The following is a 14082-nucleotide window of genomic DNA, read 5'->3' on the forward strand; positions in this document are numbered from 1 at the left end:
AATTGTAGACTTTTTCTCTTTCCTTTCGGTCGCCATTGCATGATCTCCTTCAACGGCTTTCGAAGACAGAATCATTAGCGACGACTACATTGTCTTGACGGACTTTGACTGCGGCCTACACAGGCCTCACCGGGCCTCGGCCCGTCACAGTATGGATAGTGGGGGAGGTCATAACTTTCTTCTGTTTTAGAGAATGCCTAATCTTTCCATCGCTGTGCTGACCTCATCCCGTATCATGGAAAAAGCACCTTTTAAATGTTGTCCTTCCTGCAACAGGAAGTATCCTTGGAAAGAAACATACAGTGTGTAATCACTGTCTTCCTAGAGACCACCCAGAAAAACACTGCAAATGCTGCAATTTGTTTCGGCCTTAAACATTAAAGGACCGTAAAACAAAACGCTCTGCCCACCGCACCATGCAGGCCTAAGCCACCATGGACATGGAGGGAGCTTTCAGCGATGGCAGCGTCAGTGTCCTAAGTGGTGCAGAGGGCAATCAGGACTCGAGAGACTGCTGCGTGCGAGCCCCTGACTCCATTAAGCAGGTGGCGGTCCAGTTACAGAGATTACACCCGGCGGCTTAGGCACTGACACTCTACGTCACACCACACACACATCCCACGTCCGACAGACGACTGCGTCCTCGACTGTTGAAGCCCACATAGTATCAAAGGTAAGGTCCTCCAAATCATCCCTGTTCATCGCATGACGGGCCCCTGAAACAGACGTCTGAGTCAGTTTCTGCCACCAGGTCTGAAACAGACCACCTTTTGGGCGCTGAAGGACGTACATCCAAAGGCGCTTCAGTGGCCCCTTCCACTACCTCAAAGATGAGAGAACTCCTCAAAAGACACACTCCTAAAGTCCAAGGCGTTGAAATCTTCTAAATCGTTGACGCCTCTGCTTCCCATAGTAAAAGCCATTCTCTTCCCAAGGGCTCTGTCCGGGGCCATGCAACACAGTTTGCACCAATAGAGGGCACCCCTACTACTCCTCTACAGGACACCCCTGTTCCCCCAGTGTTTCCTGGTGCCACACAATGGACTCCAGAGTGTCTTGAAAGGGTAATGCAGAGAATGTCCTGCTTTGTGACTCTTTGACCGCCACCCTGAAACACATACTAGCCTTAAAGGGGCATCTCAAGGGGAAGCAGCTAAGGATCAACCAGCTGCCCAATATACCACGTTTAGAGCCCAGCACCTAACAGTTCACCTCTTAGGATCTATATTTTTTTGAGACAACTCGGGTTCTCAGTATTCACGGTCCTAAGGGGATCAATATGATGCTGACCAATATTATGATTTCTGTCATCCAATCACCGGACCATCAGGATCAGCCATTGGCTGACTCCCCGGTAGATAACCAGCTACAGTACAATGAGCTCCTTCTCAAGGCTGCAGAACATTTTAATATTGACACACAGGAGGTCCAGGTGGATAAGGACTTTGTGGAAGACATTCTTGGGGACAACAAATCTGCGACACAATTCATCCCCCTCCTGCAATCCATTCAGAGACGTATTCAGGCATCCTCACTCCTAACCATTGGAGGGCAGTTAACCCCCTGCATTGATAAGATGTTCAGACCGGCCACTTCTGAACCCCTAAACATCGGGGGTCAGTTAAAACCTGACTCCCTTGTTGTTACCACCACAAGGAAGAGGGCGGGCACACTGCTAGCCTCTGCAGAGGCCCCTCCTGATAAGGAGAGCAAAACATTTTACACTCTGGGTAGGCTGTCAACCAGGCTGGAATTGCCAATAAAACCCTTTTGTCTAGCTACAATTGCCATTAGTGGGACGAAGTACTACAGAAAATTGAAACAGTCCCAGATCCGTTTAAATCACAGCTCCTAAACATGGTATCTGAGGGTAAGCAAGTGGACAATGTGGATTCCGCTGATAATGCAGGTCGGATAATAGCAAAGGCACTGTAATTAAACACTACACCTGGTTAAGACAATCAGGCTTCAAGCTCAAACACAAGCCATCTTGCTAAACATGCCTATTGAACCTAATACCCTGTTTGGTAAAGTGGTTGAGGGCGCCCTTAAAAATGCATATGAGTATGATACCCTAAAATCGCTTTGCCAACTATCAAACAAGCCTTTTGTGCAAAGAGGTGCTTTTAACACATGGCGGTTTTGTGGCCAAAACTCAATTGTCATTTTGGGGTTGCTCACTGGGTCAATCCTCCTCTCAGAACTTTCAAAGGGGCTACAAAAAGTCTAGAAGATGAAGTAGGGCCTCCTCAGCAGCCAGAGGCTCCACCCCACCAAAACAATGATGCCCCGCTCCAGGTCCCCTCCCATGCCACTCTAGTAGGAGGTCCTATTTCACACTTTAGCAGGCATGGGAAGGGATCACGTCGGACAAGTGGGTACTTTCCACCATGGCGGGGGGGAGGCGTAGTGCATAGACCAAATTTAAACACCAGCCCAACACCCGCCAAGACAAAGACAGACTTCACAGGAAGAACACTGCATCCTGTTGGAAGAGGTCAGAGCACTGCTACTAAAGGACACATTGGAAATCGCCCCAGCAAGCCAGATAAACAAGGGTATTTATTCGATGTACTTCCTTGTGCCAAAAAAAAGACCTAACAATGTGCCTTGTCCTAGACCTGCGCCCTGCAAACACCTATGTTAAGCCACAAACGTTCTGCATGACAATGCTACAGGAAGTAATCCCACTGCTGAGACGGGGCTACATGACAACCTTGGATATGAAAGATGCATACTTTCATATTTCAATGTGCCCAGTGCACAAAAGATTCATACGCTTCAAAATAGCGAACTAACACTACCAATTCAAGGTGGTACCCTTCGGCATAGCTTCCGCTCCAAGTTTATTCCCCAAGCTACTAGCGGTAGTGGCAGCACATCTACGCAGAGAATCAATCTCAGTGTACCCATGTCTGGGCGTCTGGCTGATAACAGGGGAATCCCCTCAAATTTGCAAGCAAAATACCCAAAGAATAATAAATCTCCTGTTCCAATTGGGATTCTCAATCAACGAGAAAAAATCAAGTCTCGTTCCAAGCAGGTGAAAACGGCTCTGAGGAGCTGTCATACAGACAGAAGAGGGTCTAGTCTTTCTGTCAAACAATAGAGTGCAAAACATACTGCTGCAAATACCTCAGTATCTAGCCAGTCGCCAAATAACAATACGCAAAGCAATGTGCTTGCTCAAGATGATGGCTTCACGCATTTACGTGGATCCGTACGCACGGCTGCGCTTCCGCCCAATGCAAGAGTGGTTAGCAAAACAGTGGTCTCAGGCAAGCGGTAAGTGGGACAATCTAGTGGTTGTTTAGCTAACCCTAGTTCAAGCGCTACACGGGTGGACAAAGGAAAACCTGTTAAAGGGAAAACCTTTTCTCAACCCTGCAGTGCAGGCAATTGTCACAACAGATGCATCACTCACCGGACGAGGAGCCCATTACCTTCACCACACAGCGCATGGTCTGTGGACTCAGATCACAGCCCAAAATCACATAAACCTTTTTGTGCTGCTAGCAGTGCTCAAAGCCCTGCGAGCTTTCCAAGTGCACCTGTCAGGTCAGTTGGTACATGTCTTCACGGACCGCACCCCTGCCACATTTTATACAAACAAGCAGGGGGGCACACACTCTCCAAGTCTGTCCAGGCTAACACAAAACATTTGGAAGTGGGTACTCAAGCGGGGCATGCCAGGGGAACTGAATTCTCTGGTGGACTCATTAAGCAGAGATCCTCTACCCGAAGAGCACGAGTGGCAGCTCAACAAAAACATCTTAAATGATATCTTCTCCATATGGGGTTAACCCCCCACCACCTTTGGACTTGTTAGCCACAAGCCAAAACCCACGATGCTCAGACTTTGCATCCAGGTTTCCCCAACACGGATCCAAGGGGAAAGCCCTGCGGATGAACTAGTCAGGGAAATTTGCCTACGCTTTTCCCACCCAACACCGCTTCTGATCAGGTTCGTGAACAAAATGCACCAGGAACAAGTGACACTAATCCTAGTTGCTCATATGTGGGCGACACAACCTTGGTGTCCGCATCTGTGCAAACTGGCGATGTGCGATCCAATCAAACTCCTGTGCCCCTACAATATGCTCACACAGGACGGTGGACAACGTTCCACCCACACCCTCAGTCTATGAACTTGGCAGGTTGGCTCCTGAAGTCATAGAATGTGGCCATTTAAAACGACCTCAAAGGTGTATGGAAATCCTCAAGAAGGCATGCAAACCAAACACGACACTGCTATTTTAACAAATGAAAAAGATTTGTAATATGGTGCCAGACAAAATATGTAAACCCAATAGAATGTACTCCATCCCAAATGCTTGATCACATGCTCCACTTACTGGACTCTGGGCTAGTATTTAATTCCATCAAGGTTCACCTACCGGCTCTATCCGTGTATACCACGTCTCAAAGCAAGGTGTCCTGGTGGAAAGTCCCTGTCATTAGGGCATTCATGGAGGGGGTAAAAAGACTTTACCCTCCCATTTCAAACCCACCTCCAGGGTGGGACCTAAATGTAACGCTTGCAAAGCTCATAGGACTCCCACGCACCCCCCTGTGAGCCTATGCACAAATCCAGCCTTGAACACCTTGCATATAAACCGGCTTTTCTGGAGGTTATCACCTCCATAAGAAGAGTCAGTGAACTACAAGCTTTGGCAGTGCAAGACCTGTTCTTTGTTGTTAACAAAGACAGGTTGGTATCAAGAACACACCCTAGGTTTTCACCTAAATTCATATCTAAGTTCCATGTCAACCAGTCCATCGAACTACCAGCAGAGTGTGAGGGAGTGTTCCTGGTGTGGAGATCCAAGTTTTTTGCTGGTGAACTTGCGGTGTTTTTTCACGGTCTACTGCCATTGGGAGGAGCTGCACTACTTAATCCCCCCCTCTGGACGCGGAGTGTGAGTGAGTGTTCCTGGTTGGCCGTGGCTGGCCATCGACGGACCAGCAAATTAAGAAGTCAGTAGTCCAATGGAGTGGTCTGCATCTAATCCTGCCAAGCCACTACGTGGAGAGCTGACAATGGCCGCAGGAACAAGAGCGCAGATGCGGCGATGTAAATCAGTGAATGTGGCCCGGCTGATGTCGGAGAGAGAGGAGCATTGTACTGAACCCAGCCTGAGAAGTCAAGTAAGTGAGGCCACTTTACATGTAACTGATTGTCCCCGGCGACTTCAATGCCGAGAAATATCGTGGGACAGTGCAGCTGATGGGGTTGAAGATAAGAGCGTGGGGAGACGCATAGACAATGTAAAGTGGTAACTGGTGGCGGTTGCCCCCCACCGCCCCCCCAGCACTCGCTCATCGAAGCAAGTCTGACATGCGCCGAGGGTTCCCGAGTGAGGAGCACAGCATAAACGATGACTACGCCCTGTAATGCCTTCAGAGTGTGGGGAAGCCGGTCGAGGCTCCAAACTCAAGGTTAAGACGAGGATGCGATCAATGACCTGGATATAGCACCACAAACGAAAAACAAAGTCAATTTCTTACCTCGCAAGCCCATCCTGCCTCCGCAGAGTTCTTCTTGTGCGGTGAAAGCCCGCCCTGTGCGTCCACATGGGATGAGCCCCTGTTGAGACGTCATCGGGAGTCCCGCGGGTTGTTCGCTGGTGTGGGTGGAGCTGAAGATTGGGATGTCGGCAAAGGCACTCGAGGATTGCAAGAAGGGAATGGGTATCTCGAGCAAGTCAAGCACATAGCTTGACTCAAATATACAGTAATGAGGACAACAATGGTCAGATGTTGGACACCTGTAATATGCACGAGGAACACAACACGGAACAATCTGAACTAAGGGACGAAGTCTTTGTTCCGGCTATGGATCAGTTGGCAGCAATGAACAATTCCTGCGAACTTCAGGCAACCCTACCAATTTACATCAGGGATTCAACAGCTGTGGGGAAATTCGCTTACAGTTGCAGATCAACAGCTAAAGGATCTTATGGCAATAAATGAGAATATAAGCTCCAAAAAACAAGTTACTGGTGCAATGGATGTAATGGAAGTCCGACAATGTGGTCCAACAATGTGCAATCAAGGAACCAAAAAATTGAGAAAGGACAAAGGAGGTAACTGTCTAAACGAGAATTCATTGGGAAATAATACAATTTCTGAGTCGGAACATCCACAAAAAAGAAAGAAAGAAATCCACATGCAATTGTAGCCTGCTCACAGAAAAGGGATGCCCAAAAAAACATGATGGGGAGAAATCGGAGAGGAATGCAGCCTTACCCCAGAGCACTCGGAGGGAGAATATCTGGTTTGTCTCCTGCGGGTGAATCCTCGGATGGAACCTCGTCTGATCCCTCCTTTATGCAAAGGGAATTCCCCAAGGTAAGAAGGCCGAGACAAGGCACAAATGTGAAGATGACCTTTGCTCAGAAAGAAGTCCAAAGTGAAAGTGGGTAGAGTACGATGCTGAAAATGGCTGAAAGGGTTTCAAATGACATAAGACCACACATCATGTCTGCCATTGGAATTTCATTGGCCCCACTAACAAAACTGTATGAACCATTTCACGAAACATACAGGGACCAAAACACCATGTTGCCGCTTATGATGTCAAAAATGACTAAGATGGAGATGGCCATGGTTGCCTGGGAGCAAGAAGTGAAAAATGAGAAACAGAAAAACGAAGTAGCAAATAAAATGTTAAAGAACTAATGAGAAACAATGCATAGGAAAAGAGGCTCTTGGTTGAAGTTGCTAGAGAAGCAATGGCAACCTTCAAACAAACCAAGTACATAGATGTGGCAAAAAAACAAGAAACTAACGAACAGAAGATAACTATTGACAAAGAAAGTATAAGCGCGCAAGGAGAATGCCGTGACAGAGGAGGAGATGAAATTCCGACAAACCCTGAGAACCAAATAAATGAAACGCCACTGACATCGGACTTGGGGCCTTTAACTCCCAAAATGCACCAACAAACAAAAAACCCAAAAATAGTCATGGTGGATCTAACGGCAGACTTGGACAAACAGAACGTCCCTAAAGACGCAACTGGCTCTCTCTGAAAATGCAGCAGGGTTAGGCTTGGACCCAAACCAAGATGTCGAGTCTGATGATTTGGAGAGTAGAAAGATGAGTGAAATGTATGGAATCTTTGAAAAGGGCAAGAAAAGTGCCCCTAATGTAAAACAGAGTATGGCAGCCAAAAATAGAAAGTGTAAAAAGAAAACAAAAAACATGGTGCAAAATAAAAACAAAATGACTAGAGGTTCTTGAGGAACCTGAAGGCTTTAAATGTAAAATACGAACAGAGTCGACTAAAAAGAAGGATGCCTCTAGTCAAGATGGAAAAAACAAAGCCCTTAGTGCAGCAAAGACGAATCTGAACAGAAAGGATTCTAGTGGAAGTGAGGACAATGAAGAAGAAGAAATCGCAGCAAACAATTTGAGTTTTTCTACCTATGAAACGGAAGAAGTGGAGGAATCTGACCAGACTGGCCAAATACCAGAATGTAGATCTGTGATGCTTGTAGAATCAGAGGTTGAAGAAAACTCCCGTCTAAAAAAAAAAAAAAGGCAAAAGAAATAAAAATGGCCAAAGAGTACAGCAGAAAAGAGTCTGTGCCTTCTGTCTCTCCGCCGAAGCCCGATTCCAAAACTCAGATTCCAAAAGAGAACCATACCGACTCTAAAGGAGTATTCATGACAATTGAGGGAAAAAGGGAAAAAAAATCTGAGGCCTGTAGGAATGACGGAACTAAATGAGCAGAAGAATCCCATATCAGCAACTCATGGTAATAGACAAAAGGAGAGATAAAGACCTTGAACCTTCAAACGTGCAAAGAAAAAATAAACTTAAGCAAATGAAAGAGGAGTACAACAAAGACGAAAGAGAGAACAAAGACAAGTGGGATATGTCTATTGCTGGAACGCTGTAGCTCCAAGAACAATGGTTTGGTCTTAAATAGGTATAATGTGATGCAACTTTTGCATCACATTCCTCACCTAAAAACAATCTCCTCGAACAACGTTAAGATCGTTCAATTTGTAGAGGAAGATGTACTAGAAATGGTAGGTATTTACCTACACTCAAAGATAATAAAAGAAATCCTGATTGAAAGTCGGGCAGTGCTGAACACACTGGGCTTTGACATAAGAGAGGATAATGGCGCCACGAACATAGAACAATTGAAGGGAGTAAATAACAAAAAAGAGGCTCTAACCTCGGAAAACAAGAGATAAGTGTGAGAAGAAAACAATTGCAGAAAGAACGAATAGCATTGGAGTAGAGCAATCAAACAACATAGAGGAGGAAAGCTCGAACGTGGAAGACTGGAGCACTAAAAAACGTAGAAGGATAACATTTGCTGGAAATAACCAAGAAATAGGTTCTCCAAATGCAGCAGATGCTTATACGGAATAGGGAGCAGATGAGGAAAACTGGTCTTGGATGTCAAGAGCCCTAGCATCTTCACACCAAAGATAAAGCCCGAGTGTGGCCTGCCCGAAGATAGTGTGGATCATGGATCACTAGGGGACATGTTCACCTATTTACAAAAACTTCAGATGCGCAATTGAAATTGGACATTATATGTTTACAGGAGACATGGTTGGTAAACCTTCCTTGTGTAGAAGGGTTTGAAATCGCAATTAATCTAGCGATCACAAATAAAAAGGACCGTCCTATCTCTGGCTTAATGACTTCAGTAAAACAAAAAAAGTGGAATGCAGATCAGAAAGGCCACGAATATTATCTCATACATTCAACTGTCATCAATAAATTGTGCAGGGGAAGGCAGATCTTCAAAATCAAGTCTACATATACTTAACGTATACTGGCACCACCAGCTAGCCGGAGATACAATATTTGTAGACAAAATGTGTGACACTATTGACGAATTGAGAAAACAGTACGCACAGGATGAAGTAATCATTTGTGGGGATCTAAATACGGATCTGACGTTTCAAAGAGAAGAGAAACTGGCCAAAACACCTCAAATGAACAAAAAAATTTGGCTGAATGAAATGGAGGTCAGACACATGAGCATGATGAATGGAAATATACAGGGTGATATTCCGCTAAAAGCGACATAGGAAAGAGGGCCCCAAACGTCCATATTGGACTACTTTTTTGTCTGCAAATCTGTGGCTAAGAAAATGTCAAGTATGGAGGTGAATCGTACATCTGAAAGTGACCACAATTTAGTTAAAATAACCTGGGAAACAAATGTACAAGCAAAGAAGGAAAACTGGACTAAGGCATAGAAATAGAACCGGGCCAAAATAGAATAAGGATGAAAAAAGCAAAGTTTGAGGACCTCACAAGCAAATTGAAATTACAAGAAGAGGGTCGCGAACATTTGGTCTACGACGCTCTTCTTCAGAAATATTCCAAAAACTGTTGTAGAGGTGGAAAAAACACCTTTAAGCATCATGCTTATGACCCTGTGCTAGTGCTGAAAAAAAGAGATTTGAGACAAAAAATAAGAGCACTAGCAAACATGGCATCACGTGTGGAGAAGAAGAAATTAAAAACATGCTATAACTGGATACGTGGTCACAGATACATCATGCAGCAACAAGACGCAGAGAAAATGATAACACTAGAAAATAAAAAATCGAGACTTTTGGACCTTAATGACAAAGGTGTGCCTCAAGGGGCAGTAATGACAAACCTGGTCTCAGAAAGGCAATGTGTAGAGCACTACGCAAAGCTATTTAAGAAACAAGATGGGAAGGCAAGGGATGCAGTGAACTCTCTCTCCAGCTGGAACATTGAGATATCCAAGGAGGACATTTTCCAAACAATAAAAAATAAGTTTGTCAAGAGCTCCGGGACCAGATGGCATAACAAATATAATGCTAAAAGAACACCTAACGAATGGGTGGACTTCTGGAAGACATTGTTTAAAAAAATAATGAAAGACTCCACTATTCCAGCGTCGTGGAAATCCGCAATCATTGTGCCTATTTTTAAAAAGGGCGAAAGATCTGACCCTAAAAATTACCGGCCTATAGCTCTGCTTGACGTGATAGGAAGTGTCTGCCACCCAAATATTACACCGCTTAACATCGTGGATCAAACAAGCAGGTGCTTTTGATTGTAGACAGACGGGCTTTGTAAAGGGCGTTGGTTGTGGACTGCATCTGCTAATATTAAATCTATTAAAGATGGAAGCACTAAGGAAGGGAACATAAATATATGCAGCATTCGTTGATCTAGTTCATGCTTTTGACGGAGTTGACTGTGAGCTATTGTTACGCTCACCTGGTATCCACGGAGACGCCACCCAGCTGCCGGAACCCTGGTGCCCTTCTCGGTCGCTCCCGGGTATTATCAGCGGGAGTTCTTTCTGGAAAACAGGTGGGCAATGTTCAAGATAGAGCAACTGGGGAAATAACCACCCAACACCCGGTATGCCCGCAGCGCCTCGCCGGGCCTTTCCTCACCTTGTTTTGGGCTTTGGCGAGCTCTCCGTCCTGCCTTCTTGGCAGGGGCGTGTTGTCCTCTGTGGGCGATTGCAGTCGTTACTTCACTGATGCTGCCCCTTTGAGTCTCTCAGGTAGGTCTTATTACTGTTATTCTGTAAACCTTTCTTTGAACTAATGTCTTTTCTCTCCCAGTAGGTGCGCGAGAGTCCGCTGTGGGCTGTTGGCTGGATTGGGCTCACCGGCAAGTGATGGTATTTCGGGAGTGCCTCGATGCGGTAAGTGGGCGCTATACGTAGCGCTATCGTGCCGTGCTTCTGCTAACCTGTTGTCTTTTATTCCGGTTGGCCGCTGCGTTTACCAAAGCAAAAGGCTCCTAAGCGGTGCTGGTCGATGGGTGACTTGAGAGGTAAGTTGCCGGCTCTGATGTTAATGTCTAATGTCTCTTTTCTCTCTTTTTCCAGGTTCGAAGATCCAAGAAGCTTGCTGTTCCTTGGGTCCTGATTGCAGTCTGCAGTGGAATCTCAGGTAAGCTGCTGAAAATAACGATGTCCCTTTGTTTTGCAGGTGCAGACTTTGAGGTTCGAAGATGCTGCAGAACACGATGAGCGTCACGTTGCTGGAATGCAAAGTAACGCGAAGTGTGTACTGGAGTTCGGGTGTGGTTTATATAGCCTGCAGGCATCCCAGGTATCACTGGGCCTGCCACACCCAAAATGCTAGACCGCATGGTTCAGTTTAGGAACTGAGCCATGTGGAGGCATCCATGTTGTTGCGCAATGCCCTTAGGGGCCCTGATTACTGCTCTAGCATGTGAGCCTGGCGCCAAAGGCACCAGGACTGACTCCAAGAGAGTCTGGGGGGCAAATGTCAAGGCTCTTGAGGGCCTGATGGGGGTAGAAGTAGGCCACCTGGCCTGGCTATCCAGGCTTATGGCAGGGATCGTGACAGCTATTATGGGAGAAGATGTGAAAGATTAAGTGTCTGCAGAGTGTGTTGCAGGCTATGAAAGAATTACACTCAGATACAAATGTCAAAATCCATCTTGACCAAGGCGGAACGCTCAATACAACGGATAAACACCTCGAGAGGCATAAAGCAAGGGGGCTCTCTGGGATCCACTCTCTTCAAGCTACTAATCAACGATGTTGGCGAAGTATTGGAGAAAATGGGAATCAAGTAAGATGGCTAATATATGCGCATGACATCGTCCTGTTGGACCAAACCCTGATAGAACTCCAGCGAAAATTGAATTCACTTGCAAAGTACATACAGGAAAATGGGCTCGATATAAACGCAAAACAAATCTGAGATCGTACAACTGTCAGATCTAAAAGGCCATAAAAGATTTTTTTTAAAACCTTACCCAAATGAAAATTGGGAAACTAGACACTTCAGTGCACAACCCAAGTGACATACCTGCGAGTGCAAATAAGTGCAACTACAACGGATGAACCAATGGCAAAGATAATAAAAACTAAATGTAAAGCCTTGGCAGTGCAAGGAGCAGTGCTGCAAAAAATACGGGAAATTCTCATATAAGCCCATTGTAAACTTTTATAATGCTAAAGTCATTCCACCATTAATTCATGGAGCGGAGGCAATGTTTGGATGCCCATTTCTCTTATGGGCACAGTGTGAGAACACGTTTTGGAAGAGGATCCTTCAAGTACCCCAAAGTACAACAAATGCGTGTATAAAATATGAACTGGGTCTTCTGTCAATTAATGCCAGAGTATTATGGAATACTCTTTCCATCTACAGAAAGATCATTGAAACCGACAATGCACGGCAATTTGAAATATTGAGATTAGGGATTACGAACAACCCAAAGGAAGTCTTCGAGATCTGGAAAAAGGAATGTGAAAATATTCTGCTACAATTGTCAACGAATAAAGAATTCAAATGCAGTAAAGAAAATACTTTGGGAGACGGACTGGATAGAGACTGTGGAACAGCACGATAAGCACTTGTGCATTAAATCATTTTCACCAGAAATGAAGGCGCTAAATGAACTACCCAAGTATTTATTAAAATTTCCGTACTCGAGGAGAAGGCAAATCTTTCTAAAATTAAGGCTGAATTTATTCCATATAATGGAGGTTAAAAACATGAGAAAGAGAAAGGGTGAGATCATGAATACCAACTGTCGATTTTGTAACACTGAATCAGAGATGTTAAAACATCTTGTAACCTCATGCCCGAAATTGAGAGACCCGAGACCAAAATTCCTGGGAGCGGAATTAAGAGAATGTTGTACTACAGTATGGAAGACTGGTGGAAAAAATGCTAGATGGGGAAGATGGGGAAACTCACCTTTGCGCTAACTTTCTTTTTGGAGAAATTGGACTTGCTATTGAAGTAGTTTGAGATGTAAAAAATGTGTGGAGGAATCTAATGAGCTCACAAAATTGTTAAAAACTTTTAAAAACAAAAACTAACTGTATTATTAAAAATTAAAAAAAAATAACTACCAGCTTTCTTTCAAAACTCTTGAAGCTCAGCTGAGAAACTCCATACACTAGATGTAAGGAGGGCAGTTCTTTACTATGTAAACTAATCAAAACCCCTGCGAAAAAACAGACCAACTATTTGTCTCCATGGCACATTGCAGGGAAGGCGATCACGTTTAAAAAAAACTCCTTCTCCAGATGGATAGTGAAATGCATGCAAATCTGCTGCACTCTCTCAAACAAGACTCTGCCTTTCACACCAAGAGCTCACTCTACTGGGGTACAGGAGCTACTCTGGCATTTATTGCAAACGTCCCGCTGGCCGCCATTTGCAAAGCAGCAACATGGAGCTCCATACATACTTTTACTCAGCGCTACTGCATTGATACACATTTTAAAGCAGATTGACAGGTGGGACAAGCAGTCCTAAACATCTATTTGCTGCTGTACCTTCTCAAAACCCACCACCTTCTCCAGACACTGCTCGCTAATCTATGCATAGCATGCAATCAAAACAGATCCACAAGCCTCAGAAGGGATACATTACTCACCGTAATCATGTTTCTGATGCTTGTATCTGCGTAGATTTGCATGCATCCACCCTTCCTCCTCTGTGGAGTAGAAGGTGCATAGATGTTTTCTGGCTTTATCTACTCTGATCTGCTTTATTACATCTGTACTCGCGCTACGCTTCATGCTACCTCAGGTCAGAAACGAAACCATCAGAGGGACCTTGACGCGTGAAGGACCATGTGTTAGGGAGAATTCGGATTTCTGTGCTAATTCCCTTCAACCTTCGAGACCCCCAGCTCTATTGCTGGACTTGGGACTTTTTAATCTTAACCCTGGAGTGAGTGAGACCTTTTTCTCAATCTCATGTGTTTTCACCTGATTTGGATTTTGTGTTTCCACTGTTTTTGGGTCTGACAAACTCCATAGGCATCTGCTTTTTGTATGGTGACAAGAGCACCTACAATTCCCAAGAATAGTAAAGTGAAATTGACTTTACTTACCTTTTCTCTTTGGAGGTCCAGCACACACAAACGTATGTGGAGTGCTGGTGGGGGGAGGAGGAGTTACCTAGTAGCCCCTGATCCTATTTTCCCATGTAACATTTTTATGTTACCCTAACTAGTTTAGATGGCTGGTGGCAGTGGTTTACATTTTCCTAACATTTTGCTTTTCTACTGCAGGCTGAACCCTCAGCTGCAGTTCAGACCCATGGGTGACC

The 14082-nt window shown here is 45.0% G+C and overlaps 1 protein-coding gene across 2 annotated transcripts in view; it reads left to right on the plus strand.

Moving 5' to 3' along the window:
* Positions 1 to 14082, plus strand: part of PUS7 (pseudouridine synthase 7) — a 1198018-nt gene that overhangs the window by 867947 nt on the left and 315989 nt on the right. The gene's annotated exons all lie outside the window — the stretch shown is intronic.

Source organism: Ambystoma mexicanum, chromosome 12, assembly GCF_040938575.1.
Source record: "Ambystoma mexicanum isolate Mex_15411 chromosome 12, UKY_AmexF1_1, whole genome shotgun sequence".
NCBI lineage: Eukaryota > Metazoa > Chordata > Amphibia > Caudata > Ambystomatidae > Ambystoma > Ambystoma mexicanum.